The sequence below is a fragment of the Grus americana genome, chromosome 11 (assembly GCF_028858705.1).
Source record: "Grus americana isolate bGruAme1 chromosome 11, bGruAme1.mat, whole genome shotgun sequence".
Lineage (NCBI taxonomy): Eukaryota > Metazoa > Chordata > Aves > Gruiformes > Gruidae > Grus > Grus americana.
The window spans coordinates 11379274-11406245 of NC_072862.1; the positions used below are offsets into that span (position 1 = coordinate 11379274).

Consider the following 26972-nt stretch of genomic DNA (forward strand, 5'->3'; position numbering starts at 1 on the left):
TAGCCCTCATCAGAGCTGAGCCCTGGCCACAGGAATCCTTAATTTAAAGGAGCAAATGAAATTGTTTTTCCTCCTAAATAAGCTTAGATCCCTGTATTGCAGCCCAGATCACTGTGCTATCTGAGCGCTTTGAGGTCTTGAACATATTTGCATTTTCAGGAGCATCTTGATGGTGGAACGTGCTTTTACCCCTGTTTTTAGCTGGGTGGTTAAGACAGAAGCGCTGCAGGTTGCAAGGGGTCGGCTTGGCACCGTGTGGCATGGCCCGTCACCTCGCGCAGGGCCAGAAGCGATGCCATTCACCTCTCCTGTTGGTAAGGTGTGGACTTCCCTGCCAAGAAAAGGAAGGGTGTTTTTGGGCCAGTTGGCAGCTCTGAGGTCTCTCAGTGATCTGGCCAGAGGTCCTTACAGCCTGAGCCATCTGCTGCTTGCAGGAGTCTGCCTCTGGCCTCTGCCTTGCTGCAAAGGAAGAATCAACGAGAGCTATTTCAACTTGAAAAGCTTGGGAGCAGGGTTTGAGAGGCTGATTATTCACAGTCATGCCTGACGCTACTGGAGAATAGGGTAGGGTTTGTTCCTCTTCAGCTTTCTGATCTGCAAAATAACAACGTTTGTCGGTGTGAATCCCCCGTGAGGCAGAGAGCTCCGAGAGGGGTGTGAGGTGCGGTGGTAGTTTGCCTGCAGAATAGATACAGTCTGGGTGGTGGGAGAGCAAACTGTGCCCACCTCATCCCACTGAAACGTGCCGCTTGTTCAATACGTCTTTGGTCTGCTGCAGAGTAAATCTCTTCCGAGTTCTTATGAGCTGCTGAATCCCCCGCCTACATTCATGAGAAGGGCTGTACTGCACCAGGGCTTGGACTGGGTCCTACATCTCAATCAAACTCCCCGGCGGTTAATGCCTCTTCTGCATGGCACCCCCATGGCTGAATTCAGACTGGCAGGGCAGCTTCCAGCTTCATCCCACTCATGGTTCTCCAGCCATCCTGACTTAAAAGCCACACGTGTAACTTGACTCTGCTGTTTCTTCATTCTAGTCCTTCACTTAGAAGCCTCAGGGATCCAAGTGAAAGCAGAATTTTGGAGCCATGTGTTTGTATACCTTTTGCCTCTGTGAATGGGTAGAGATCCTCCACTAAGAAACCACTGTTACAGGATCACTCCCTTTAGACTCTCGGATGCTGCTTGTGATACTTTATACTACTGAAAAAATCCATGTTTCTCTGAACTTGCTTCCTTCTGCAGCTGTCAGCCTGCATTTGGCACGGGATCAGAGTCATCACCTTTCCAGAGTTCTTTATCAAACCAGAACAAAATTCAGAAAGGCTGTAGCATGGGAGTGCTGAGAAACAGTACCTGAAAGCATGCAATTGTGTCATTGTGGAGCTGAAATTAAATGAGCGGTATCTTGACATGCAATATTCACACTTTCACAAAACAAGACCCAGAGTTTCACTTCAACAATTTTATTTTGGTCTCTCCATTTCCCCTTCCAGCAGAAAAGTGTCTACCTACGTGTTCCTGGGCTTGGCTGCAGCATACATCTGGGTCCCTGCTAGTCCCAGGGACACCTCGGACACGTGTCAGTCACCAAATGTCATTTTACCCCACTTTTCCAGGGCTGTGGCTCTCACCCTACCTAGTGAGGCTTGACAAAGACTATTTAATGGTGCTGTTCAGATGCCCAGAAGGGTACTGCAGGTGCTGGAAGATCTTGTGTGAACTACTATCAAACAAGTGAAAGAAATGAAGGTAATTGCAGGAAAGGACCTGGGAAAGAAAATGTGCAAGTCAGATAAGTTTATATTTTACCCAGACATGTTTAATCATTTTCCATGATAAATGGCTACTGTCTGTTCCCCGGTCTCAGCATTGTTGTTGTTACAGTGAAAACAGCATGGCCACTGTCAGGCACTGAAACTTATTTATGTGGCTGGTACAGGTTTTGTTGTCTCTACAGCAATTACAGCCCTTTATTCATTCACAGATATTTTTGAACAGATATGTGTTTTCCTGCCCCAGAAAAATAAACAAAAAGCCAAATCTGCACCTGACACTTAAAATTGGGAAGATTTTTTTAAAGCCATCTGAGCCTTTTTTTTTTTTTGGGGGGGGGGGGGGGGGGGCATTTTTAATTCTGAGGCCATATTCACTTGAAATAAGTATGAGCTTAGTGTGAGTGGTTGGAAGTAGCTGTGTGAATCCTTAATTGTTCTGCCAGGCCTGTGGTCTTCCATTGCTTGAAGATTTTTGAAATTCCCAGCTTTCATTTCTGTAGCTGCAGTCAAGCTGGTAAGATGCTGTGCACAGGTGGCAAACCTCCAACATTATTCTCTTTCTCTGCTGCCTTGATTTATTGTCATGTTTATTATTTTGTAGTAAAGCCAAAAGCCCAAACTAATTTGCTTGAAATGCAGCAGTTGCAAGACGCCAAGCAGTTGTCTTCTCAAAAGCTTCTGATCGTCTTTGAAACAGCTGGAAAATATCTAAGGGAAGGGAGTTAAATGGCAGGGGGTCAGCAGAAACTCGCGGAGGGGGTCAGTGCCACAAGATTGGTGTTAAAACAGTTGAAGACTTCATGACACAAAGCGTAACAGCAGTGCTGCATGGTGTGATTAACAACTGCAGTAAGCGAGACGGTGTTTTGTGCTGTCTCTAGCGTCACTATGCTTAGCAGAAACTCAGACTTATGCAACAAGCAAAATATGTTGTGGTATGGAAGGATCAGACAAGGACTTACTAGGGAAATAATGCTTGGAGTAGGATGCATCCCCTTGTTTTGGATGCGTTTGCTCCGTGTTGAACGAGGACGTGGTGTCTCTATGGTGTCCCTCTGTGCTGCAGCAGACCCGTGCGTTGCCTGTGATTACTGAGAACTGTGCTGCAGCAGTCGGTGGTGCAGGGGTGGACCTGGTGGCTTTGGGAACTTACTTCCAAGCACTCCCTCTGGAGAACGATGCCTTCCGTTTTGCCCGAGGGCTGCCTGCCAGAAAGCAGGCCAGAGGTTTGGGTATGCTTAAACCTGTCAGCTGTGACTTTGGCAGCCCAGCATAGGCAAATAGGGCTGTGTTTCTGCATCCCTTACTCCTTAGGGTGTTCCTGCTGAAAACGTCCCTCCCTTTTGTGTTTGTGGCAGATGAGCTGCACCTATGTTTTATAAAAATTAAAGGCAATAGCATTGGCTGCTTTCCTGTTTGAAATCAGCTGGGATGCTCCAATGCTGAGAAATACCTAATAGTACTGCTGGTTAGGGAGCAGCCTCTTCCGTGGGGTGTAGGATGGCTCTGCTGTCAAGGGGAGGATTAGACAGGAACATGGAGAGGAGGATTGAGCTGAAGTAGAGCAGGAGGCTGTTCTCAGTCTTGTTGGGCAAGAGGCAGTCGCTGCGTGCTGCTGACTCACGTAATGACCCTTGTGCTAATGTTGTTCCCTATCATTTAACACAAAAATAAAACTGCTAAATTGAGACCAATCTCAAACGTGCGTGGTTTGCTATGGAAAACACTTAATAGCTGCTATACTTTAACTCTAGGACTCTGATTGGAAAAGGAGGGAGAAATAAACAGTTTGGATTAATTTAGCAATATTAAACTGTTGTTATTGAACTTTCCTAAATTCTATGCAAATCTTGGCTCAAATCAGTTTCAGATGATTTGTGAGAAACAGAAGGTGAAGCTAAGTGGGAGTAGGACATGAAAAGAGTGTGTGATTACCTGAATGGAAACCAAAGCGTTTCCAGTACTCACAGTAGTTAGCGAGCTGCTTTGAAGGATTTTTCACCCCTTAAATCCTTAATGCTTTGAGGCAGCGATTTTTGGCCTTCAGATGAGTAGAGAGCAACTTGCTGCCCTGACTGCAGAACAAATTTTTAAAGCAGTGTGAGTGCAATCTACAGGATTAACAGCCAGGCTGGCCATAAAGCAGAAGTCTTTCCAAAACAGGTTATTAAGAGATCTTATGATTACTTAATCACAAAAAAGTAGCCTACAAGGCCTGAGTGGTTCACAGTGGCTTGTCGCCTTCTATAGTCTCCAGCCAGACCCTGTTTTAAGAATGTGGACACCAACCTCTCTGCTGCAGACAGCAGCAGCTTTACGGGCATTTGCATGCTGAGGCAGACAGTGACATGGCATCAAAGACTAATTTTCCTTGTCCATGTGTATGATGTGCCACGCGATGGTGTGGCAGGTGGGAAAATGCAGAATAGGCTGAGTGCAAGTAGCATCTGCAGTCACGGGGGACATGCAAGTTGTATCTTTGCTCCCCGAGAGCTCATCTCAGCAAAATGCTTCACATTGCTCCACACTGTCTTGCTTTCCTGCTGCTCACTGTATTGCTGCAGCTCTCTAAAATATTAATTAGATGAAAAGGGGATCACCCTCAGATGATCCTCTATAGCATTGCTTGCTGGATTGATAGTCTGGGCTGCAGTATAGCCCCAAATCCGTGGGGTTTTTTTATAGGAGAAGTGGTAATGGTGACTCAGTACAGACAACAACTTGAATTGGTTATGTCAGCTTTAACTAATGACATTGAAGACCAATAAAGTGACTCTTAGATTGGTTTGGCATTATTAGTCTCATTATTAATTATGTAGACATGACAGTAGCATTAGTGCTAGTATTAACCATCAAAATAAAATGGAATTGTACTCATAAATCTCACTGAGGAATATGTGAAGGATTACAGCCATTCTCCAAAGAAAAGGAGAGGAAATGGAGTGAGTTTGGGGTGGGAGTGAGATGGAGATAGGGGTAAAGTTTGGGGAAGGATACCAGTGTGTTGAAGATTGTCCAAAGGAGGAGCCTAAGCAAAGGGGAGCAGGACTTAGGGGTAAAGTCTGCCCCTGCCCTGGGTGGATAAGGTTGGGTTCTCCTCCATGTTAGCAGGAATTATGGACCCCGTCACCCTTGAGCCCTGCTGCCTGCATAATGCTTCCCCCTTCCTTTTGGGACTGTGCTGCTGGTTTGATATCTAACCTGGGAACCACTGCAAAGGGTTTCTCTGTTGTGTGAGGCTGGGAGAAGAACCCTGTCCACCTCTCAGGGTGCTTGTGAAAGTCTTAACACCTGTGAAGAGCATGGGGATCACAAATGGTAGAGACCAATGCAAACTGGGACAAGCACTTGCCAGGAGCAGGCTCTGATTTGGGTGCTGCCCATGGACGGGAGGACAAGGAAGCAGGCATGTCCATCCTGCCCTGCAGGGGACGCAGGGAGATCCTTGCTCAGCAGAAGAGATGCCTTTGCTCCTGGGTAGCCGAGCCAGCTCTGACTGTGGTAAACTGCTGAGGCGAGGCAGTGCAAGTTATCTCCTGCCTTGGAGAAAGGTGGAAGAAGAAGAATTACGCCCCAGAGGGATGTGTGGGAACAGCACAGTTTCCCAGGGTGGTACAATGGGCACAGCACTGCTTGTCTGGGGCTGTCTCATTAAAATATGGGCCTTAATGAGGTGAGAAGACTGCATCTGCCAAAGCTTGCCATTGGGGTCTGCACTGCAGCAGTGCTTTTGTGGCTATGTCTGGGCATGAGAGTTCAGGCCTGAAAGGGTTAATGGAGGCTGGCGGTGGCAGTTGCTGTTGGTCCATGCCTGCCCTGTGCTGGCCTTCGAGTGGGGGCGGTGGGCGTGGGTTGCATCTTGCTCAGTGGTGAGAGTAATGGCTCTATTTATAATGACTTAAATGAAGTGCATGATAATTTAATTTGTACAGCCATTAATGCTATCTACTGCAGGGTTTGTTCTCTCACTCTAAATGGAGTCTTAGGCGCATTAATGGGCTCCCAGTCCAGCTGCCAGGCACAGCCATGTCCATCTCGCACATGATTGCTTGGAGAAGGACCTTTCCATTCCACTAACCCCACTGCCCTGGATGGAGAGGGCTCCTCCTGAGCTGACAGTCACTGTCCAAAAATCATCTTTCCTCCTTGAAGTTGCCAGGAGTCAATCATGATGGATATTTCCTTGGCATCAGTGTGGGAGGTAGGATGGTGATGACTTGCTCTGCAGGGTCTGAGGGTGAAGGGGTCCTGTGCCATCTGTAGCCCCCGGGCCAGTAGCTACCTCGGCTCCTAAAGTTTTCTAAGGGAAGCTGCAGATAGGAACTGGACACCCAAATACCTTTGTAGGTTGGCCCAGGGTTGACCTGAGTATCAGTGAGTTGATAACCTGCCTCGACTGTTGGTTCCTGTGGGTATGAGCAGGTTAATAAGCATCTGTCTCAAGTCATGTCTCATGGTCTGGTTTACAGCTGAGAAACCAGCACCTCTGGCGAAGGTGTGTGTTTGTCATCTGCCTGACTCCCAGGCAGCCTCTCCCAAGCATGCAGGGTTATTCCCTACTTTGTCTTCTGTCTCTGAAAACTGTAATTTACTAAACAAAAAAAACATTCTTTTAAGGACAGTGCTGCTCTTACCCCCCACCCGTGCCTCGGTTTGCAATGCTAGGGTGGCAGAAGAGGAAGCGCCTCTGAGCTCTCAATTTTTGGACACTCCCATGGATGGGAGATCAGGTCAGAGCTTCCCGTACGGGGCTCTTGCATCCTTCTCTCAGCGGTTTGGCTGGTGTCCGAGAGCAGCTATGGCCCTGGGTGGACACTGTAGGCTGCATGTTGTTGTTCCTTAAAGTCTGTTTAAAAATATGAGAGGGTCATTTAAAAACATTTAGATGCTTTAAATTATTTTGAAATTTTAGAGACACTAAACTTTTGAAATAGGGAGAGAGGCTATTTGCAGGGGCATATTCAGTGGTTGTACTAAAAACCTCTTGACTAGCCACTTCACCTCACAGTGTCTGCAGGAAACCAGGGAAATCACTTACCTCTTTCCAAAGATGTTGGTGAGAAAGTGATGTCTGAAAGGTGCTGGATAAATGCGAGCTACTATATAAGTCCAGGAAAGTCAAGATTCTTTCCTACAGAGTGCACAGCTATTTAGCAGTTCTCATAGATGCAGATATTATTTGCTGTCTGCATTAGCTATTTCTAATCTTTGAAATGGAGCCAGAATTCTTTAAGAGTCACTGCTTTTTCTGAGCTGATGCTGGCTCTTTTGCCTGAGGAGCATTTGAAATCTGCCAGAATGCATGTATTGTTGAAAACAGAAATTGAAAACCCTATACAGGATCTGCTGCCTCTGTGAGTTATGAGCTTTCCCAAGTCATCAGGGAGAAGAAATGCCTGTTCTCGTTGTCTGCAAGAGCTGTGGATGGAGAGAGGCAAAAGAAATCCTCGTGTCTCTTTTCCCCCTCCTGCCGCCACCCAAAACCCTCTCTTTGGGTGGAAAGAAGCTTTTGACACAGGCACGCATGCATACACACACGAGCGCTTTTGTGCCTCCCAGTGACCTGCCTGCTTCTAGCTGTCCCTCCTTCCCCGGGGAGCTGGAGCTGCTGAGACACAGGAGTCGGGGAGATCCCATCCCATCTCTGCGGCTGTGAGACCAAATGAATAAAGTGAACAAGGTTTTGAAGATCCTTAAGAAGTCATCAAGGAGGAGGAGGAAGAGATGGAGAGAGGAGCTGAGGGTGGAGGAGGAAGGGGAGAGCCGGGAACTCTGTGACCCGGGTGGTTTGTGCCACCTGCACCTTTGTACCGGTGGTAAGGAAACAGGAACGCTCCTGCTTGCCCGGAGATATCGTGCCTGTTTGATATCCATTGCTTACGTGACAGGAGAGCTTCCTACAGCCAGCTACTGCTGTCGTGTGTTTCAAGGGCTGAAAAATATTGGTGGGAGAAGTGGTAAGGGCGGGAAACTGGGACTCCTGGGTCATCTTTATAAACCTTCCCTTATGTGCAAGGGTGGCATTTTACACATCTGTGGAGTGGGGACAGCAAGGAGTCTTCTTTCCAGTGGGATGGTGTTCCTAAAAGTGCAGGGAGAATATGTAGCTCATTGAGACTTTTGTTTGATATATGTTGTTGTGTTTTGAGATATTTAAGCCTGGATGTTTATTATGTATATTTGTTCAACAGAAAAGCAATGGGAGATGGACAAATTTAGGTTACTGTCTTTGAGGGATGTTTTTGTCTGCAAAAGTGTGCTACAGCCAAAGTTGGTCTGAACCCAGGTCCATTATATCCATCCTTATCTTCCAAGCAAACTATGCTGTGGCTGTAATATCATTGGAAATTATTCTGGTTTTAGTCTGTCTATAAAAAAGCCACATGAGAGGACCCCAGAACATGAAAAAGGGGCATTACCAGCATTCACTGACATGTACCCAGCATGCCTGAACTCTTTACCAGTGACCCAGCAGAGGAACATGTGAAGGGTTGTGCACTTGGCCATCAGGCTCAGCTTCCTTCATTCTGCATTGCCAGTGTCCAAGGGATATGAAGTGCTTATGAAACTACGCTTAAGATGAAGCTATGCTTGTGTCTAATGTAGGTCACTGTTCTTTTCACTGTCACATTTGGTAGTTTGTTTGCAATAGTATTGTTGCAGCTTTTGAACATTTTACAGGCTTGCTCTTTTTCTGTTGAGCTGCTTTTCTGACCCTGTTCAGGAGCGCCTGATGGCCCCCGTTCCTACAGGACCCTGGTCAGCTGGATGGCTTCATTTACAGCTGGAGACCTGGGGTCCAGAGATGTTACTGGATTGCCCAGGGTTACACAGATCGGGGCAAGGCTGGACATTGGCCTCTGAGCTAGAGGCCTGAGCCAGTGCTGTGATAAGCAACACTGGTGACTATCCTGCTCTTGGCTTCATCTTCTATGTGAAAAATGCTTTCCACTAAAAATTTGCATCACAAAGGTGGTTCAGATCAAACGGGTGAGTGGTAGAAAGCCAGCAGATACTGAGGTGAAGGTGGCGTGCATGGCTCAGAACACCCCTTTGTGCTTTCGTGTGTAATGCCTTCTTTAATTACACCATGGCAATCAGGAGATCATACCCTAGCATGTGTTGCCTCTTTCTCTGTGACCTGGATCAGGCCTAAAGCCAGCCAGTCTAGAGGGCGTTTAAATGGGCTGCCCATAACCCCAGTGGGATTGAGCCACCGGAGGATTCTTTAGCAACCTCTTTCTTGGGTCCCTCTGAGGTCTTCCTGCTTCTTTCAGTCATAAGCTATGGTGAGAACAGGATAGTCCTTCCTAACTAGGTTGTCTTTGCTTGTAGGATTTGATTTAACTTACTCATCTATTCATTCTGCTTCCAGTTGCCTAGACTTTCTCTTATCTTACCTCCTCAGGTAGTTCAAGAGTCTGAGATGTGGTTTTGCCACTATTTTCCCAGTGAAATGTAATCAAACATTTTTGCTTAGACTTTTCATCATATTTCTCACATCATCTTTAGTTAGAAATTGATCAAGAGATAAGAAATTAAATTAAAACCCAAAAATATTTAGGTATCAGGAAACAAGGAGGCAGTGGAAAATGTTAGCTAGCCTTCAATTGACAGTTGTTATTATTGTTAACCCTGTGTATATGTTACTTTATCTTTTTAATAGGCAGTTGTCAGCTGAGAAAGTTCCCACCCTGCCCTGAGCTTTCCTGCTGCCTGGGAATGTGGTCCCATCAGGGCTGAGTCTTACATTCAGTCCACGTCCTTCTAACCATCTGCTAAACTTTTGGGTGCTGACCTGAGAGATTGAGTGTTTTGGTTATTTTTTTATTTATTTGGTTATTCTTTTTATCAAAAGATCTTTTGAACCTGTAGTTAATGCCAGCCTGTATGGGCAATACTAGTTAGGTGGCCCAGGTCAATCTCAGCTCGACATACAGAGTGGACCTCTCCCTCTGAGATCTGTCCAGGCTGCTTATCAGGGAAAGGAGAGGAATTGGTGCTTCTCAACCCAAAATAGACATCTCAGTCCCACAGGATGAATTCTCTGGAGAGCTTGTTCCTCTCCATTGACTGTAAGGGAAGTATAAGTGACTGGCTAAGATGAAGATGTCTCCTGTGGGCTGACTTCTATGTGGCTTGTAGGGCTTTTTGTGGCATGAATACGTGACTATCTAAGAAAGTTTTGGCTTTACTGCCTGGATCTTCTTTAGGCGAAGAGCCCCTCTTTCACGTTCTCTGCCGTTCTGTAACAGTTTGTTGCCTGAGGCTTTGTAAAAACCCTGAACTGATGGCTTTCTTCCCTAAGTGCAAGATAGGTAGTGGGTTAATGCCCCTTCTGCCATCTAGACAACAGTGATAGAGATGGATTGCCAGGAAAAAAAAGCATCTGTTAAGGCAAATGGGGAGAAAAATAGTGCATTCCTGCAGTCGGGTTCTCTGCTGGCAGTTATTCTAGCCAGTTATATCTCCACAATAAAATGTAAATGAATGCAATCATTTATTTTGCAGCCTGGAGGCCTAGTGGTATGAAAAGATAAGAGAGCATTTTCCATTGTTTATATGGTGGAGGTGGCTCTTCTGTGTCTGCTACTGTCTCTCTGGTACCTTGGCAGCATCTAAATGTTGCCTTTATTATTAAAAACATATATATAGGAGTCTAATATCTTAAACAGATTAGCATGGTGTTTACACAAGCGTCAGCCAGCCCCCACTCCCCGCAGGCTCTCGGCGTTCGTGTGTCTTCTTCAGGAGCAGCACACAGAGAGCAGAAATGCCATCAGCTGGCCAAGGACTGGTAAAAAAAAAAAAAAAAAAAAGACAGTTTGTGCAGAGACACAAGACAAGGAGCGATGGGCCTGGAATGTGTGCGGTCGTCGCTGGTCAGAGGGACGAGCAGGAGGGATTGGGGGACGCTGGAGAGGGGGAACAAAGGGAGGGTGGAGAACAATAGGACATAGCAGTAGCACTGGGATAATCTCTGATTGTATTTAGGCTTGTTTTAATTGGCCTGTCAGTTTTTCACATCTCATGCATTTTCATAAGGATTCCTCTTTGCCTCTCATTTTATCTTCTTGTAGCTCCTTGGATTTCCCTGCGGACAGTCTCTCCGGATTTCTTTGTTTTGTTGTCATTCCCCCCCATTTCAAAGCAGTGCTGAGTTGCCTGGCTTTGTGGTGTCTAAGCAGAAAGGCAGATTCAGCAAAGGGGCTGTTTGGGAAAATTTATATTGGAGGTTTTAATTTTTTTTTCTCCTTTGGTCCCTTTGAAAGCTAAGATAACAATTATTCTTCTTGATTTTTCCACCCAGTACTGGCTACCTTAGAAATACAGAGCTACTCAACTTCTAAGTTAAATAAATACATTCAAAGGGATGTTGCTCAGCCTTTCAGATCATGTGTGTTAAACTCCTACCCTTCCATCGTTAAGTGATGCCAGACCTAGTTGCTTCATCCTCCCACGAGAAATCCCTCTGGCACATGATTAAAACCATTTCATGAGCGCTGGGGCTTGGGGGATGCGAGGACCCACAGAGACACAGCCCTGGCAGGCAAAGGAGATCAGGAGCTGCAGTGATCGCTGATGGGCTCCTCTCAGAGCCAGTCTTGTCCCACCTGATCCCTGGGGTGAAGACAAATATCTTCAGATAGGTGCCTGGCCCAGAGTGGGACCACACCAACAAAAGGGTCCAAAGCTACATAGCCAGGCTGTCCGAAGGGTTTGGGTGCTTTAAGTGCCTTTGGGTCTGATGACACTTTTGACAGCCTTTCAGAAATGTCTCCTCATCAGGATTTGGGGACTGGTGCTCTGGACATCATGGGGCAAAGCTTGTGAGAAGCCAGTGGGATGTCCCAGCCCCTGGGCAGGGAAGGAGATGGGAAGAGCTGTAAGTGGTGGTGGAGGCGGCCAGGGATGGGCGTCTCCCCCTTGCTTTGGAAGAGGTACCTGTACCTCCTGCCAGCAGAACAGCAGCCGCTATGAGGACACATAAGCTGTGTCCCATCAGCAGGGTTGTTTTCACATGGCTTTTATACATTTTGCGATGACAGTTTGGTTCATGGCAATTTATTGTCCTGCAGGGATGTCTCCTCTGTTTATATCCCATGGGTCTCGTTGTACAGCAGTAAATCATTGCAAAGCTGATAGTTTAGTTTCCAGCCATAAATTTAGATGCTGGAAAAAGAGATTTGTGTATTCCTTTGCCTCTCTTCTTTGAATGTGGCTGTTCATAGAGCTCCGTGTACCCCCAGGTGTGAAGATGTTGTTTGGTAAAAGCAGTGATAACTAAAATAGTGTATTGAGGAACCTCTAAATAAATGCTTGCTTTTTTTATATGGGAATGCAGGAGGTGAAGTGATTTGGACAAGACTGTACATCAGGGAAGGAGGAGGGACAGTAAGGGGAAAAAGACATTTTTGACAGAGCATTGGCACCAGGCTGGGTGTACGTGTGCTGTGCTGTCTGTTCCTGGCCGTGGTCTGGGGACGGTGCTGGAGTACTGCAAGCAGCAGTCAAGCAGCTGAGGTTTAACCTGCTGCAGGTCCTGGGACAGCTCTGAGACCTGGCACCAAGTGTTCTGCTGGTGGAAAGGGGAAGATCTAAGAGCAGGAATTAACGTGTGGCTCTGAAGAAGTCAGGGTGAATAGCATTGAGGCAGGGATATTTGTAGATAAAGGCAAAGGATCCTGAGAAAGGCAACAGGCTGGAGACCCTGATAATCCTCTCTTTGCCTGTGCCCCATGGTAGTGGGTGCACTGTAAGTGAACCAGTTATTCGCAGTTATGCTCATATCACAAGTTATAAGCTGCTCTATTGAGCTAGAAAGAGTTGTCCTTTTTCAGCCTTTCGAAGTGATCTCCCTTGTGGGGACCAGCAGAAAGAAAAAGCTGTGTTTCCTAAATGGAGCCTGGTGCCCTTTCAAAGCCCTGGCATCTCCGATCTCCCTCTTTGGTAACGGGGTCGTGGAGCTGCATTTTTTTATAGCTCCTCCTGGGCACCATACTTGCATGTCCTGTGGTGGCTGCAGAAAGGGGATTGCTGGCGTACACTGGAGATTCAAAGGTGACTAAAAGCTCACAAATGGTTATGGGATCTCTAACTTCCAGCAAAGAGACTTGTACAGAGAAAGCTTTTGATCAAACAGAATCAATCCATTGTAACCAAACATAAATTTCGCTGTGAAAATATTCTGTTTCAACATTTTCAGCAATTAAACCCTTCTTCATCTGGACTGTTTGGTGCTAGAAATTAATTAGCTGATAATATCCTCTTTAAAGACAAATGTTTTCATGTCTTTGCTGAAGGCTAATATTTGCAAAAAGAAAAGTAGATGAGTTCCTTAAATCTCTGTAATCTTGCCCCAATAAATATACTTCCTTACTGTTAAGCTTTCCATGAATTTCTGCATGTCTCTTCTTCACCTTTCATATAATGCTAAGCACTAGAGAGTGGCTAAATCAAAGCTGCAGCTTTCAGAGGGCTGGAGTGATCCGATTAAATCCAGCCCTTCCATTTGGGGTCACCTGTAATAAACGCCAAAGAAATGGGTAAGAGTGAAAATGTGTAATGGGACAGATGGTCTTTTTCTTCAAGAGCAAGTATGTTAGAGATGGCATCCACACCTCATTTGCTTATCAAGTAGTTGCAGAAACTGGGTAGTTTAGTCCTTTTTGCAGCTGGATAATGAATTAGTCTGTGGCTGAGACAAGCACAGGTGAGCCTGGAGGCCAACTGCTTGATTTTCTAGGGAAGCAGAGACATGTGCTGAATTAACTTCTCAAAATACTCTGCAGCATTTGCTTTGACAGCTTTTTTTGCAGTTGAGTAATAAAAATAAGTCAGCAAAGCTAGGCAGCATAGGAGTTTTCTAAAACTCCAGGCACCATCTTTCCTCTGATCAGTCCGAAGCCCCACCTGTGGGGGGCATCAGCACTGACTTTGGAGCAAGGTGTTTTCCTGCTCATTCACCTGATGATGGGACCAATCCATTAATAAAGAAACGCAAATAGAGAGTGAGGGTTTCAGGCTCCCTGACTATCAAATGCAGTTTTATATTGTTTTTAGATGTCAACATAAAATATAAGGTATAGACTGAATTGCAGCCTTTGTGAAGGGCTGAGTTCGGCATTGGTAATTGGAGAAACGAATGTGACAATTCCTGCATGAGGGAATTGGGCTAGGAAAGTACTTCAGAAATAGGGATAATAAATGAAGTTTGAAGAGTAGGCATGGGAGCTGGAGTTCTCGAAGTCTCCCTTGGACAGCAAATTTAAGTATCTCTCTTAGCGGGAAGTATGAAATTGATGGTAAGTGCTTTTCAATATACCACCTGTCAGTGAGATTTCATCCATTTTTAATTATGCCATCATGATGATAATTACTACGATTTAGGCATTTCCCAAACAAGTCTCTATTTAATTATGGGTGCAGTCAGTTCTTGGAAGAGTGAGCGTTGGGCCACCTCTGCGATGGTGCAGCTCTGGGTCTGATAGCCGTAACGGCTGGCAAATCTGCACTTACTGTCAAACAAGGTAAGAAAATCAAGCCTTCTGTGGATGGAAAAATGCTTAAAGTAGGAAAAATTAATGGTGAGTTTTCAGATGGATGTATGCATTTAATTATGACTGGGCTCAGTTCCCTACTCTGCTGTTGGCTCCCAGTCCATACTGGGCAAGCCACTGACGGGCACATTGTCTGCCAGAGTAAACTGGTGTGGTTGTTTTGCAGACAAGAAAACAATGCCAGTTATGTGCAGCAGTGGATGTGGTTGTTAGATTTGATGGTGGATAAGGATAATTTAGCTTGATGTCCTGTAAGAATACAGGCCAAAACCTTCATCCGTGTATCCCTAGTAACTTGGACAAGACCAAGGCAAACCTTCTAGTTGGTTTTCTAGAAGGCAGACATCTGGGTTTGATTTAAGGGGACCAGAACACAGATAATGTGCTCTTTCCTCAAGTAATTTATTCTTGTGAGTGAAACACCTTTACTGCCTTTTTTTTTTTTTTTTTGAAAAAGGATCTGTCTATAATAGTTTAAAATTGAGATAATTGTACTTCTGTTGGCCCATTCTTTCTCTGACTCCTCTACTCAAACCATACTCAGTGTGATACGGGAACATTTGTACAATGCAGGCAAAATGAGCCCCCAATGAGGTCTATATAAGCAACCATAATATTGGTGCAGTGTGTTTAATGATGATAATAAAATGCAATTTCATGGCTCCTTAAGACCTCTTGAACACTCTGCTATTGATTAATAATCATGTAACTTGGAACTTTCAATCTTTTGCTTAAAAAACAAAGTAGTTTTTTACTGGATGCTAAATATCAGTAATAGCAAGTCTACCAGCACAAACATGCTACTTAAAGGTACATATATTTCCTAGCAGAAACAGTACTGATTCTGCATGATTATTTTAAATTTCACAATATAACATGTCTAAAGTGAAGCTGTTTAATTTCAAAGCTAGGCTGCATGTTGCGGTGACCACAGCTTTCCTATCATCGTTTTTGGGGCTGGGAAGACTGATGGTGCTCTGTAAGTGTTAGATTTGTGTATTATCTTTTAACAGCGCTCACAGTAAAAGACTGCAGGCTGGCACTTAAACTGGGTAACTAGAATCTGCTTAAAAGGCAAATGACTTTTGGCCTTTGGCTTACTAACTCGTCTGGGGCTGTTACTAGCTAATTGCTTCATTAGCACAACAACAATGTAAAATACAGCGAGAAGACTTTTGGGAGTATGTACATGAAGGCGTAGCGTGACCCTGTCTAGGCTAGCATCTGCAGTCAGCATTTGCAAGGAGCTTTCCTTCTGCTAAGTAAATTGGTAGTCAGAGCGAGTGGCACTACAGCGCATGGAGATAAGGCTATTTTAATTTCTTGCTTCAGGAGACTCGACTGCCTCCTTGGAAAGACTGGTGCCTTGTCCATGGATTCGCAGATTGAACAAGCATAGTCTACCGTTTAATTATTAAAGAATGGCTTCAGCATTTCCTGGCTGAAATAAACTGTGGTCTTAGGCTGAATCCCAGCAACGGTGTTCCACCTGCCAGACCATGCTTCTTACCATGGGCAACAGGCAGTACCGCTTTGGACACTACTCTTTGGGATAATACAGCTCTAATAATGCTATTTCCAAATGTATACAATATATTCTTGCAATTAAATAGCTCCTGTTATTTACTACTATTGCAGCAGCATTTCCAAGTAGGGACCTGGCTTCTCTTACGCTCTGTTGTCCAGAAGCAGGGAAAAAAAATGGGCTGAGCATCAAGCACCTGAGCCTTCTGGTTTGCTGTGGATGCTGGTAAGACTGCATCGCCACCACTGAAATACTATCAGGGAAGAATATAAGAATACTTTTACACATGAGTTGTCGAGATGTTCTTGTCAGCTGATAAAATAATTATAGTAGGAAGAGATGTCTAAGTAATACTGATAGGGCTCAAGTTGGAAGCTCGAAAAAGGAACATAGATGTGAATGTTTAAATTAGCTGCCTTCTTAGCTCTGGGACATAATCCAAATGCCATTCACCCACTTGAACTGCAGAAAAGCCCCCATAAAATCCTACACATTCAGCCTTCCTGCCAATCTGGTGTGTGAATTATGGAGAGGACAACTAAGACGACATCATCAGCATGTAGCTTTCACCCCTAGCCTTCGCTTATCTATAAATCATCTTCCTTGAATTCTAGGCTCAGTCTAATCTAGATACAAGCCCTTAGCATCTCAGTGGCTTGGGTTGCATGTGCAGTCCTCATGAGTGTTACTTTTGAAACTGTGGGACCATGGTGCTTAAACATGACTGCGTTCACGATCTCAGCAAATGCGATGGTGAGAACTGGGTGTTTCTCCAAAGAGCCTCTTGCTGGTTTCTTGCAGCTGATGTGACAGAGGGTCAAGGGTCTGGAGAATTTCTAATTCAGGGAAATGATTGCATATAGCTGAAAATTAAACATGGCATTTCTCATGACATGGCCTTCTGTGAAGCTGGTGAGTTTGTAAAAAGTTGCACAGGATGTTCAGAGCATGTGTCAGAGAAGTCACCCGTGCATGCAGAAAATAAGAGCAGCTTTCAAAATACTGAGGGTGAAGGTTAATGACTGAAGCCTGTTTGTCTACTTAGCTGAACACAATTTCATGACAGACTGTCACCTTGTTATTGTCAGGGTAATTAAACCTAATAGCGCCACACCAAACTTCCTCCCTGGATGTTACTCAGTTGGAAGCTGTGGCATCGCATGGGGGAAAGCTGTAGCCATGCTAATTAGGACCAGACAAGGTACTTGTAAAGCATAATTTAGACCATTTTCTTTTGGGAATTGTCTACTAATTGAGTGTGGTTTCAATGAAACCATTCATTGTTCATGCTGTCACTGGGATCATTTATTAAGGGTAATCAGTTAAAGCAGTACAGGTGTCAGCGTGGGCAGAGCATCTTCTCCCAAACCTTTGTTATTGACAATGTCAACACACGAGGAGAAACAAGTTCAGCTTGGCTTTGCTGAGCTGTCAGTTTGACCCCTCTGCCCCGAACTAACAGCATTTGTTAGCAGCATATTTGATTTAAGAGGCACCGAGAGGCAATAAACTTGGAGCCTGGGGTCTGTGCAGTCGCTCTGAGGAGGGGGTGAGCACCTTCTGGGTGCTGGCTACGCCGGTGCTGCTCTGCTTTACACAGAGGGCACAGGTGTTTCTGCAGGAATTCGTGCATCAGGAAGGAGAGCTTCATCGCTAACGCACAGCATCCCATGAGTCTATGGGATATCTGATTTTTATATATCAGCTCATCCTGAGTTTGGTTCAAGGCATTACTGTATTGGATTTGTTTCAGCATTGATCCGACTTTTTTATCGAAGGCAGACTTTTTGTCTCCAGATGCTTTAATGCCACGTCTGGCTGGTGGCGTTCGCTTCTGTGGCTCTCAAAGAGCTCCCAAACTCTTAGGGGGAGATCCGTTGTCTGCTGCTTGCAATGGCTTATCTTACCATGCACTGTGGCATGAATAGTTTTGAGAGATACCTTCAGTCTGTCATGGGCCAGTCTGTTTGACATATTTTTACTGGACAGAGTAGGCCAACAAAATCTATTTACTAAAGGCAAGAGTGTAACAAAGTGCTGTAGTAAAAGAAGGCAGGTTGTTTCGTACCTTTTGTTGCCAATGCCTGAAATTATTCCAATTAGAAGTTACATGCTATTGATAGAGCAAAACGATCTGTAGTGAACTTTTTATTTTGCTTTCTTTTTAAATGGAAGATGTACACTGGGTAGCCAGTTTAATATAGTCTGATCTATAGTGATGGTAAAAAGCCTGTTAGCCCAGTATCTGGTAATATCTGCTTTAATTTTTGCAGACAATGTGCAAATACAAAATGAAAAGGGAAAAAAAAAAAAAGGCTGCCTTTCCATAGAAATCTGCAGTTTTCTCCCAGAACCCATTTTATGGGTTTGCCTGCTGACTGTACGTATAGTCATACAGAATTGAAGCATATATAAAGTAAGGTTGGAACATCCTTTAAACTAGTGAAGAGAAGATGAAAATAATCTGAACAAATTCACAAAGGCAGTATCATCAGTATTTGTAACGTTAATGCATTCAACCCTAACTGTAGCTGTTAGTAAGGAAATACTGCCTTTTAAAATACGTTTTAGTACGGTGTGTAATTTTCAGGATATGTATTAGACACACGATATTTTGCATTATTATTCCTGAGGAAGGGAACAAACTGTATGGCAACTTCAAGGGAAACGTGAACTAATTTAATGTGAGCTTTACTTTGAATAGTTTCTGCTCCTTTAATTTTGTTCTAATACATATTTTTAAATGTTTACATGAATAGAAGACAGTTTTTCTTACCATTTTTCCAGTTTGCTATTATAGAAAAAGTGTAATCATTGCCAGACAGGCAAATGCAGCAGTACATACATATATTCTGAATACTGTATATTCATTAATCACACGGTGTTTTGCTTTATTTTTCTGATACTCAGTATATATCTATTTTCATTATCCTCTTGCATTATTTGCAATGGATTCTATGGCTTGGCAGAGCCACTTCAAATACCAGACATAATAAATGCTAATAGATTTCCCATTATACAAATGCTTTTTTATCCTCTTAGTTTAATTGCTGCATTTCTCGCTCCTTCTATTGTGCACTCTTGATGACCAGTGTCCCCACAGTCATTTCCTTAGCTGAAATGAGGATTAGATTTATGTGCAGGAGAGCTGAAAACACACTTGTTTCAGTATCAAAGAGAAACAGCTGTGTTTTGTTTGTGGCTGGAATTTCCTCTGAGGTAAAACCAATTGTCTTGGGACATCCAGGCAATTCCCCCAGCTAAAGAAGCTCTCTGAGCCTCTCAGAGCAGGGTAAACTGGATCTTAATATTCAGGCTTATGTCTGAATGTGCTTGAATCCCAGTGATGAACCTAGAGTGTAGCCGAAATGGCACAGTTCCTCTAGTCTTATGTGTAGACTGGTACTTCAGCATCATGAAAGCAGATGAAATCTGGTGCAAAACGATATTTTGATTGGGAAAACTGTATAAATTCCTGTGCTGCAGCTCCAGCGAAATTAATTGGAGACCCATGTGCTCAGTAGTGGTGAGAGAAGAAAAAGCAACTTGGACAGAGCAAGCAACTGTGCATGGGGAGCTGGGGATCAGCTCTCAGGCTGCCTCAGAAATTGAACATTTGGGGCTCTGTGTGACCCGATCGGCCCCCTTGGGCTCTCGCAGCTGTGGCAGAAGAAGCAGCAGCAGCCCTGTTGCCTGGCGCCATCCCTCAACCTGTTGTCAGCCCTACGTTTCTCACGTGATGCAAACACACTCAGGCTTTTTGTCTTCTGTACGAGGTTTTAAAGACATACCTTACATCTGAATTTGTCTGTACTTAATATACATGTACATGCCTGTCAGTGCTTTCAACTCTATATTTTAAAGAAAACAAGATGGAGTCAAGAAGGAAATCTATAGTGCTGTTATGTAAAGATTGATCTCTAAAGCACTGAGGGTTTATTGAGTTTTGGGGGTCTGTAATTGGAATTCGTGAATTTGAAATTCGATGTTAGCTCCTCTGGGATTGCCGTTTGTGCTGTGCTGGTAGTGCTGCCACGCATTCAAAGCAGCTCTCTCTTAGCCCTTTCCTTGCTGAAAGCTTTCTGGGTCAGTCTGTGTTACATTTTCCTTTGGTTTCAAACTTTTGAGTTTGAATTTACCAAACTGTGCGTGTGTCCTTTCAACCTGAACAGTGGGTGAGTGACCCTGGTAATTCGGTGCACAGGCTCAGTGGCAGAGCACCGCTGGGATCAGGCATCGGAGGTGAAGTATTCTGTGTTTTGTCTCTCGAGCTCCTCCTGAAAAGATGGAGCGTGTTGCTGCCTGGAGCAGTTGGTCTGTGGAAACAATTTGTGACCTCCTAAGTCAGCTGTGGGATCAGCAGAAATGTTGGCTAGAGAAGGTACTCAGATTTTGGGTTACTAAACTCCCAAATGTCCATCTATTGAGGGCAGCCTTTAGCCCTCAGGTATTGACTTAGTAATGGGGACTTCTCCTATAAATGGAGAGTTTCCCCATGAGTTCCTAGAAGGCACCTTTGAGCTCCCCTGGGACCATGGTAAGGAGCAGCTGAGAACTGCTTCTGCCATCATCTGAATCCCCATGGAGAGGGCAAGGAATATTTTCCTCCTTCAGCTGCTAAAAAGCACTGGGTTAGGCTCAGCTCAGCAGGAAAGACCAGCCAAAGGCTATGTGCTACTCTCAGCGTGATTTGGGCCTAAAAGACAGATGAAAGGGAGTAGTAACATATCGGTCAGGCAGAGTCATCAGTAAGTGTCCTTCTCCTAGAAGAGTGTTGGGATGAGGCAGGCTGGGCAAGGAAGGCAGCGAGACTTGATGCGACATCACAAACCCTTTCTGAGGTCCTCCACCCAAAGAGAGTGGGAAGAGTTCCCATTTCTCTGTGTGATCCTCCCTGACTTGGGAAGTGTGCTGTGAGGAGGTGGCGAACAGCAAGAGGGGTGTTGGGGGCAGAGCGTACGGGTGTGCGATCACTAACTAATGCAGCTCAGACCTAAAAAGTGCTGCCGCGGAAGGGCAAGCTGCATCCCGCTACCACCGATGCCTCTCTGGCCCTGGAATGCAAGTCGGGGACTCCACGGTCAGAGGATGGTTCGTGGAACCAGGGGCACACAAACCAGTCCTAATTTTTGTTGAACACAGAGAAAACTGTCCCTATGGAAGCTCTGCAAATTACTGTTCCGAGGCACTGTCAGGCCGTGCAAGTCTGTTTACCCCAGCTTAAAATACAAATGAATATGACCAAGCTTTGTAAAGACTTAATGGTAAACCTCCGCTGTCGTTCTCTCCCAGGCGTTCGAAAGTCCAGAAAATTACTCCTTTGGAAATCTGATTTTCGATGACAGCATGTGAGAAAAGTGAGATTGATATCAGAATAGTAAGCTGAATGAAAGAACAGGTAGTGCTCTATCTGCTCAGCTAGTACCTCAAATGGCTATTCCCCGCGTTAATTTATTACGCTGTGTCTAATATATTGTGTATGTATTTCACTCCACTGTGCTGCAGGTGTTTGATGGGGTAACTTGGAGACTGTGAACTGTGTCTTGTCACTGTGTGACCCACAGACTTTTGGTTTTTCATGTCCCCTTAGTCACCAGATCCGGCTGGACAGACGGACCTCTTCTATGTGCACCGAATCTACCCTGTCATGCTGGCTTTAACTCCTTGTACAGGTCCCTCAAACTCCTTTTTATCCCACAAAGTAGACCCTCTTGAATGTCACTGGTCTCTCCAGGTGGGTGCACGGGGTCTTGCCAACACCCCAGCCCACGCAGACTCTCCGGTAGTACAGCTGGGAAGAAACCTCCGCTGTCTCCTCTCGCAGCATGAGCTCCTGGTGAGGGTTTGTTAGGGCTGACTTCTCGTGGGGAGCCAGAGTAGTCTTGCCAAGAGTGAGGCATCAGTTTTGCCTTCTCCTAAATTCCCTGGTAATTCTGCCCAAAATAAGCCTGGTGTTTTCTATTACTCAACAACCCCTGCTGAGAACCAGCTGTGTCCTGGGATGCCGCCTGGGGCTGCCCGCTGTCCTCTGCTATATGCAACAGCTTATAAAACCAAAAGCTCTTCAGCAGGTTTGAAGGTGCAGCCCTGTGTTGCCCCAAGGTTGCTCCATCCTCAGCACAAAACTCCAGGAGGATCCATCATCCCACTTCTGTAAGCAGGAGGTGGGACTCGGGATACATCACGCGCGTTGTTTGGGGAGCTGATGTGCAGCAGGTGACTTGTGTGTCCCTGGGGTGGTGGCTTTGCTCTCAGGTCTGTGGGAAATTGTTAATAGTTTCTGTAGACACAAAAAAGGTTTTTTTGCAGAAAACTTTCTTTAGCAGGACTTAATGCTGCTGGGGCTGTTGCCAGGATGTAACCCTATGGCACGTGCACTGGTGCTGGGTTTCTGGTGAACTAGTCCCATAAAACAGAGGGCTTTTATCTCCTTTTGCTTTGGTAAACTCTGGATTAGCTTTCTGGTGAAGTGCAAACGTGCACCCATATGTGCTAGAGAATAATGTTACTTTGCAAATTTATATGTTAATGTAGTACCAGATTCCCAACCCTTAACAGCAGGAGACTGGCGATAGGTTTAAACACATCAATGAGTGATTTTATTCATCTGGACCAGATAACAAGACAAAACAGCTCCGCGCTGAAAGTATTGTTGGAAAGGGTCTGTGCCCCCTCTAGCTCTGTCTTTGCCATCTTCCCCCCCCCCAAACCCTTCCCTCTCACTCCCTCTGCCACTACATAAAGCACAACTCCGTTTCGCAGTAATCATAAATTAATTTTGAGCCGGCAGCCCCTCGCAGAGCCAGGCAGAGGTGTGGAGGGAGAAGCGGCACAGAGCCATGTGAGTGGAGTGCTGGAGGCTGCGGTCGGGGAAGATGTTTGCTGTTTCGCTCAAGTGCCGGCTCGGGGTAGTGAGACGGAGGAATAAAGGTACGGTGAGAGCGGAGCGGCTCGCTCCTGCCTGCGAGGGGGACTTGCTTGAACATTTGCTTTTCCTTAGCTGGGCAGGAGGAAAAAAGCTACATGATCTGTCATTGATTTTCACCCTCGATGTGCATTGGTGAGGGGAGTAGGATTATTTTATTGTACAGCATGTTGTATATTTTTCAAAGGTTGAATTTTTTCTTTTCCTCGTTGATTCTCTGGATTTTTATTCTATCCATCTGCCACGGTTATTATTGCAGTAAAGCAGATTTAGGTTTGCCTCAGAGGCTCACAAGGTTTCCGTCCTCCTATGCGGGAGCTGTTACTTTGCAGGGAGAGGCACTTGGGTGTTTGCCGGACTCTGTGAGACTGTTTAGGAGTCCTGATGTCTGTCCCACCCCTGCGCTCCTTCCAGGAGGGGAATGGGTCGAAAGGATGAGAAACCTGGGAAGGTAACGGGGAGAAAATCAACTTTGAGATTTGAGAAGCAGTAATATTTTAAGTACGTCTCAGAGTAAGTTAATGTGAGACAGGATAGAGTTTCTCTCCTCACCATCCTGCAGCGTTGCGTGTGATGAGAAGTAAAGTTTTTTGTGCCAGACTGTGATCCCCGGGTCCCTTGCCCCCAGTTGAGCCGTGTGAGTGTTAGATGGTCTCCGAACCTGCGTGGCGGGGGTTGCTGTGGCTGCAGAGCTCCCGGCACTCAGTCCTGTCACTGTTACTTTAGATTTCTGAAAGGTTTGCATCTTAATGGGGCCTGGAGCAGTTACTAACGGCTGGGAGCTTTGCTCTCGCATGCAAACCCTTACTGCCGGTGGCACTCCTGCAGCAGTTCAAAGTCCTTTGGTGTAAAGGAAGACGACCTGCATTTTTATAGGGACCTGTAAAGAGCGACAGCTTTTAGGGGCTTGGTGTAACTTGGATATTACTGATTTCAGGTTTCACTAAATGCATAAACTCAGCTGTTAGCCTCACTTCAGGGGAGAGAGACTTACTTCCTGGTGCAGGGATCTGTGCATTGATGCACGGGAACTCTGTCGGGACACTGGCAGGTACAAAACTTTGGTAGCAAAGAGAAGGGCCTGAATGCAATGCATGTGTTTGAGGTGGACTAGACCTTAAGTCTGGGGTGCAACTCCTGTGTGTGACTTGCCTAATAAGTAAAAAAAGTATTTGCTCGGATCAAAGTTGCAGTTCTATGGGACAGACCCGAATATAGAGCAGGAGCCTGAGGACTGCTACACCTGACGTCGGTCGTTGGGATGCTGAGAGAGCAAGGGAGTGTGTAGGTTACGATTGCCTTGCTGTGCTCCTTCCTCTGGTGGGCACACAGGCAGTGCTGGGCATGCAGAGGCATCAGCAAGATGGTCTCTTGTGCTCTTTGCCACACACAAGGACATGTTCGCCCGGGGGTTACCATCCTGCTGTGGCAGTCTTGGAGCTGAGCTTATTTCTGATGTACGAATTTGCATTTGGTGTTATTTGCCTTTGACAATTTCTGCTGATGCTTCTTTCTTTCTTCTGGTTTGGAGGCTTCGTGGGCTTCTCCCTGCACTGGAACGAGTTTCATGTTCTTAATCAGACAGGGTGGCACAGGCAGAATTTCCACCCTCTAGAGTGACACCTGGAAGTGCTTGGATCAGACAAAGCCCTGGGGCCCTTTTTAGTGGGGAGATGCCAGGAGAAGATTTGGTGCCTTGTTAGTTTTTCCAGTTCTTTTCCCTGGCATGCTTTTTTTGCTCAAGCATCCTAAAGGAATTGGCAAAAGTGTTGTGTCGCAAGGGGCTTTTTCTTATGCAGCTTCCCAGGGAAGTTAAAAAGACTGTTCTGGCGCAGAGTAAGTGCATTTGTGCCCGCAAAACACTGAAAATGCAGCCTGAGATTATAATGAAGGTTAAAAAAAGTGTTATCTGTGTACTACCTGATAAAGTTTCAGTGGCTTTGGTTGAAAAATTTAGAATTGACTTAGATCACCTGCCATTCTTAGTGGCAGATTTAAATAAGAGAATCACTAATCCAGTGCTAAATTGTACTGCTTTGATCAAGGATTAAACTGAGCTGGAATTGGCTTTTGGGACTAGGACTTTGAAATGAACAGCCAGAGAGAGACGTTGTTTCTTGTCTTCTATGTTTTGGGACAGCTAGTGTTTAAAGTACATCCTCAAAAGATTGAGCAAAAATAAATGATGTCTAGATACTGTTGCTACCAGAATGATCCCCCATGACTGGGCAGCAACCAAGGACAGGAGCTGGCATGAATTATGCTAGCAAGTAATGAACTCAGCTGCGTTTCCCATCTGTAAGTGCTCAAAGCCTAACTAGCTATCTGTTGCATCCTAGGAGATGGTCAAGCTTGGTAAAAACATTTGTTATTTGACATTAAAAATCCCCACCACCTTTGTTTTGAAGCAAGAGAGGAAGACGTAGCGAAGGGGTCTGCAGAGGGATGTGTAGAAGAGAGCGGCAGAAACCTCAGCCTAGGTATCTGTCTGTCCTCTGGTCTAGGCATTTAGGTGACCCTGTGTCCCAAAACCATGATGTGCTCTCTCTGGCTCTGCACCTGGATGCTTGCTAGGTGGGAGATACCCCTCCTGCTCAAAGGCGATTATAACTTAATTGTAAGGTAATATGGTCAAATCTCAGCTGTGGTGGCTGCTGTTAGGTTTATGTAGTTTTAAGTTTAAACGTCCTAATTTCCGTGATCTCCCTGTACTAACTACTACTCTGCTTCATGACAGACCCCTTCCCACACGTTGGCACTTCTTCTTAGGCAAGCTTTCCCCCAACTCCCTGCTTTCTGCTGTGTTTCCTTTCCCTCAAACTCTGGCTGCTCCTCCCCAGCTAATCCCCTCGCTTCGGAGAGAAATTCTTGCTTTCCTTCTCTCGCTGAGCCCTTGAGCTTTTCCTGGCATGGGGAACATGCACAGTGAAGCCGGCAGGCATTTATTCGGCTGGCCGGGGGCAGGCAGCGCTTCCCTGCCCGCAGCTCAGCAGGTGCCTTTGGCCAACACCGGCTCATACAGCTGTGGGGCTCCTCGCTCCTCTTTGAGGTCCCCTGATCCCCTGCAGAATGTGCTATTGAAAACCCCAAGGAACAAACAGTCACTTGTCAATACAATAATTAAACGTTCCTCGGTATTAGTGTTTTTTCCCATTGGAAAAGCTAAATGACATTAGCAAATGCGGTGGATGCCATGTAGCAAATGTCTATTTTGAAGGGTCATTGCTGCCATGCATCCTGCTGCTGCGATTTCTATACGGCCATGCCTGACACTCAGCTGAGCTCAGATTGGGCTATTTGGAGAGCAGTGGTTGGTGGTTGGCTTCCCTGCTAGTCCCCAATTACTACAACAAATCCACTGTATTTTATGTATAGGTAAACAGAAGCGCTGGAGATCCTAAATCGTTAACCAGATACGTGAGTTGGCCTGAAAAATAGCAAATGAGGCAATTTAAAGGTGCCCTCACCGTTTCTTCTGCTTCCCAAAGCCTGCAGCCCAAGATGGGGGATGCTCTGCAAGAAATGGTGAGACCAGGAGATGCCTGAGCCACCAGCAGTGCACACTGAGGGGCATGGACCCCACTGCTGTGGCAGAAGAAAAAGCCACAGTTTACTGTGGTTGCTTTGTTTGAGATGCTCAAGCTTACAATATGTTTATTTTTGTCCACTCTAATTCCTCCCAGTGTGTGGTATGAATGATGTTAGAGTAATAAAAGTAATTTTGCTGTTCCTTTCCAAAAGCTGTCATTTGGAACATGCCAGACATCAAAATTTGTTAAAGAAAATATATATTCTGCTTTTACTTACCTCTGTGTTTTTCAGCCTTTTAGGCTTCACTGAGTCATGTTTACTAGCTTTTTGTCTTTTTTGTTTGGACTAGATGCTCCTTTTTCTTTTTGTTCTTCCTCTCTTGTGTTTCAATGGGAACTGAAAAAATAAGTAAGCAAAGAAAAACCACCCTGAAAACCCCAGGAACAAACCAGAAGAATGTGTTGAGAAAAACTGTCAAATAGCTTCACACTTGCAATAAAATTTTGCAAAATAAAAGTTTTAGCATGGCAGCTGTTATGCTGAGATCCAGATTTTCAAAGATACCATGTTTGTGCTTGTAGGTCCTGACTTGTCCTTTAGACAGAAATTACTGCATCCCATTTAGTGTAGAAAGAAGTTTGGTTTTATTTCCA

At 45.3% G+C, this 26972-nt stretch overlaps 1 protein-coding gene across 4 annotated transcripts in view; it reads left to right on the forward strand.

Moving 5' to 3' along the window:
* GRIP2 (glutamate receptor interacting protein 2) overlaps window positions 1-26972 on the forward strand; it is a 292164-nt gene that overhangs the window by 136318 nt on the left and 128874 nt on the right. Inside the window, exon 1 of one of the 4 annotated variants that reach the window (XM_054838461.1) lies at window positions 22740-22793. The exons of the other annotated variants lie outside the window; for them this stretch is intronic. The gene's annotated coding sequence lies outside the window, so the exon portion shown is untranslated. Of the gene's footprint in view, window positions 1-22739; window positions 22794-26972 lie in introns of those variants that run through there. 4 annotated transcript variants of the gene reach the window in all.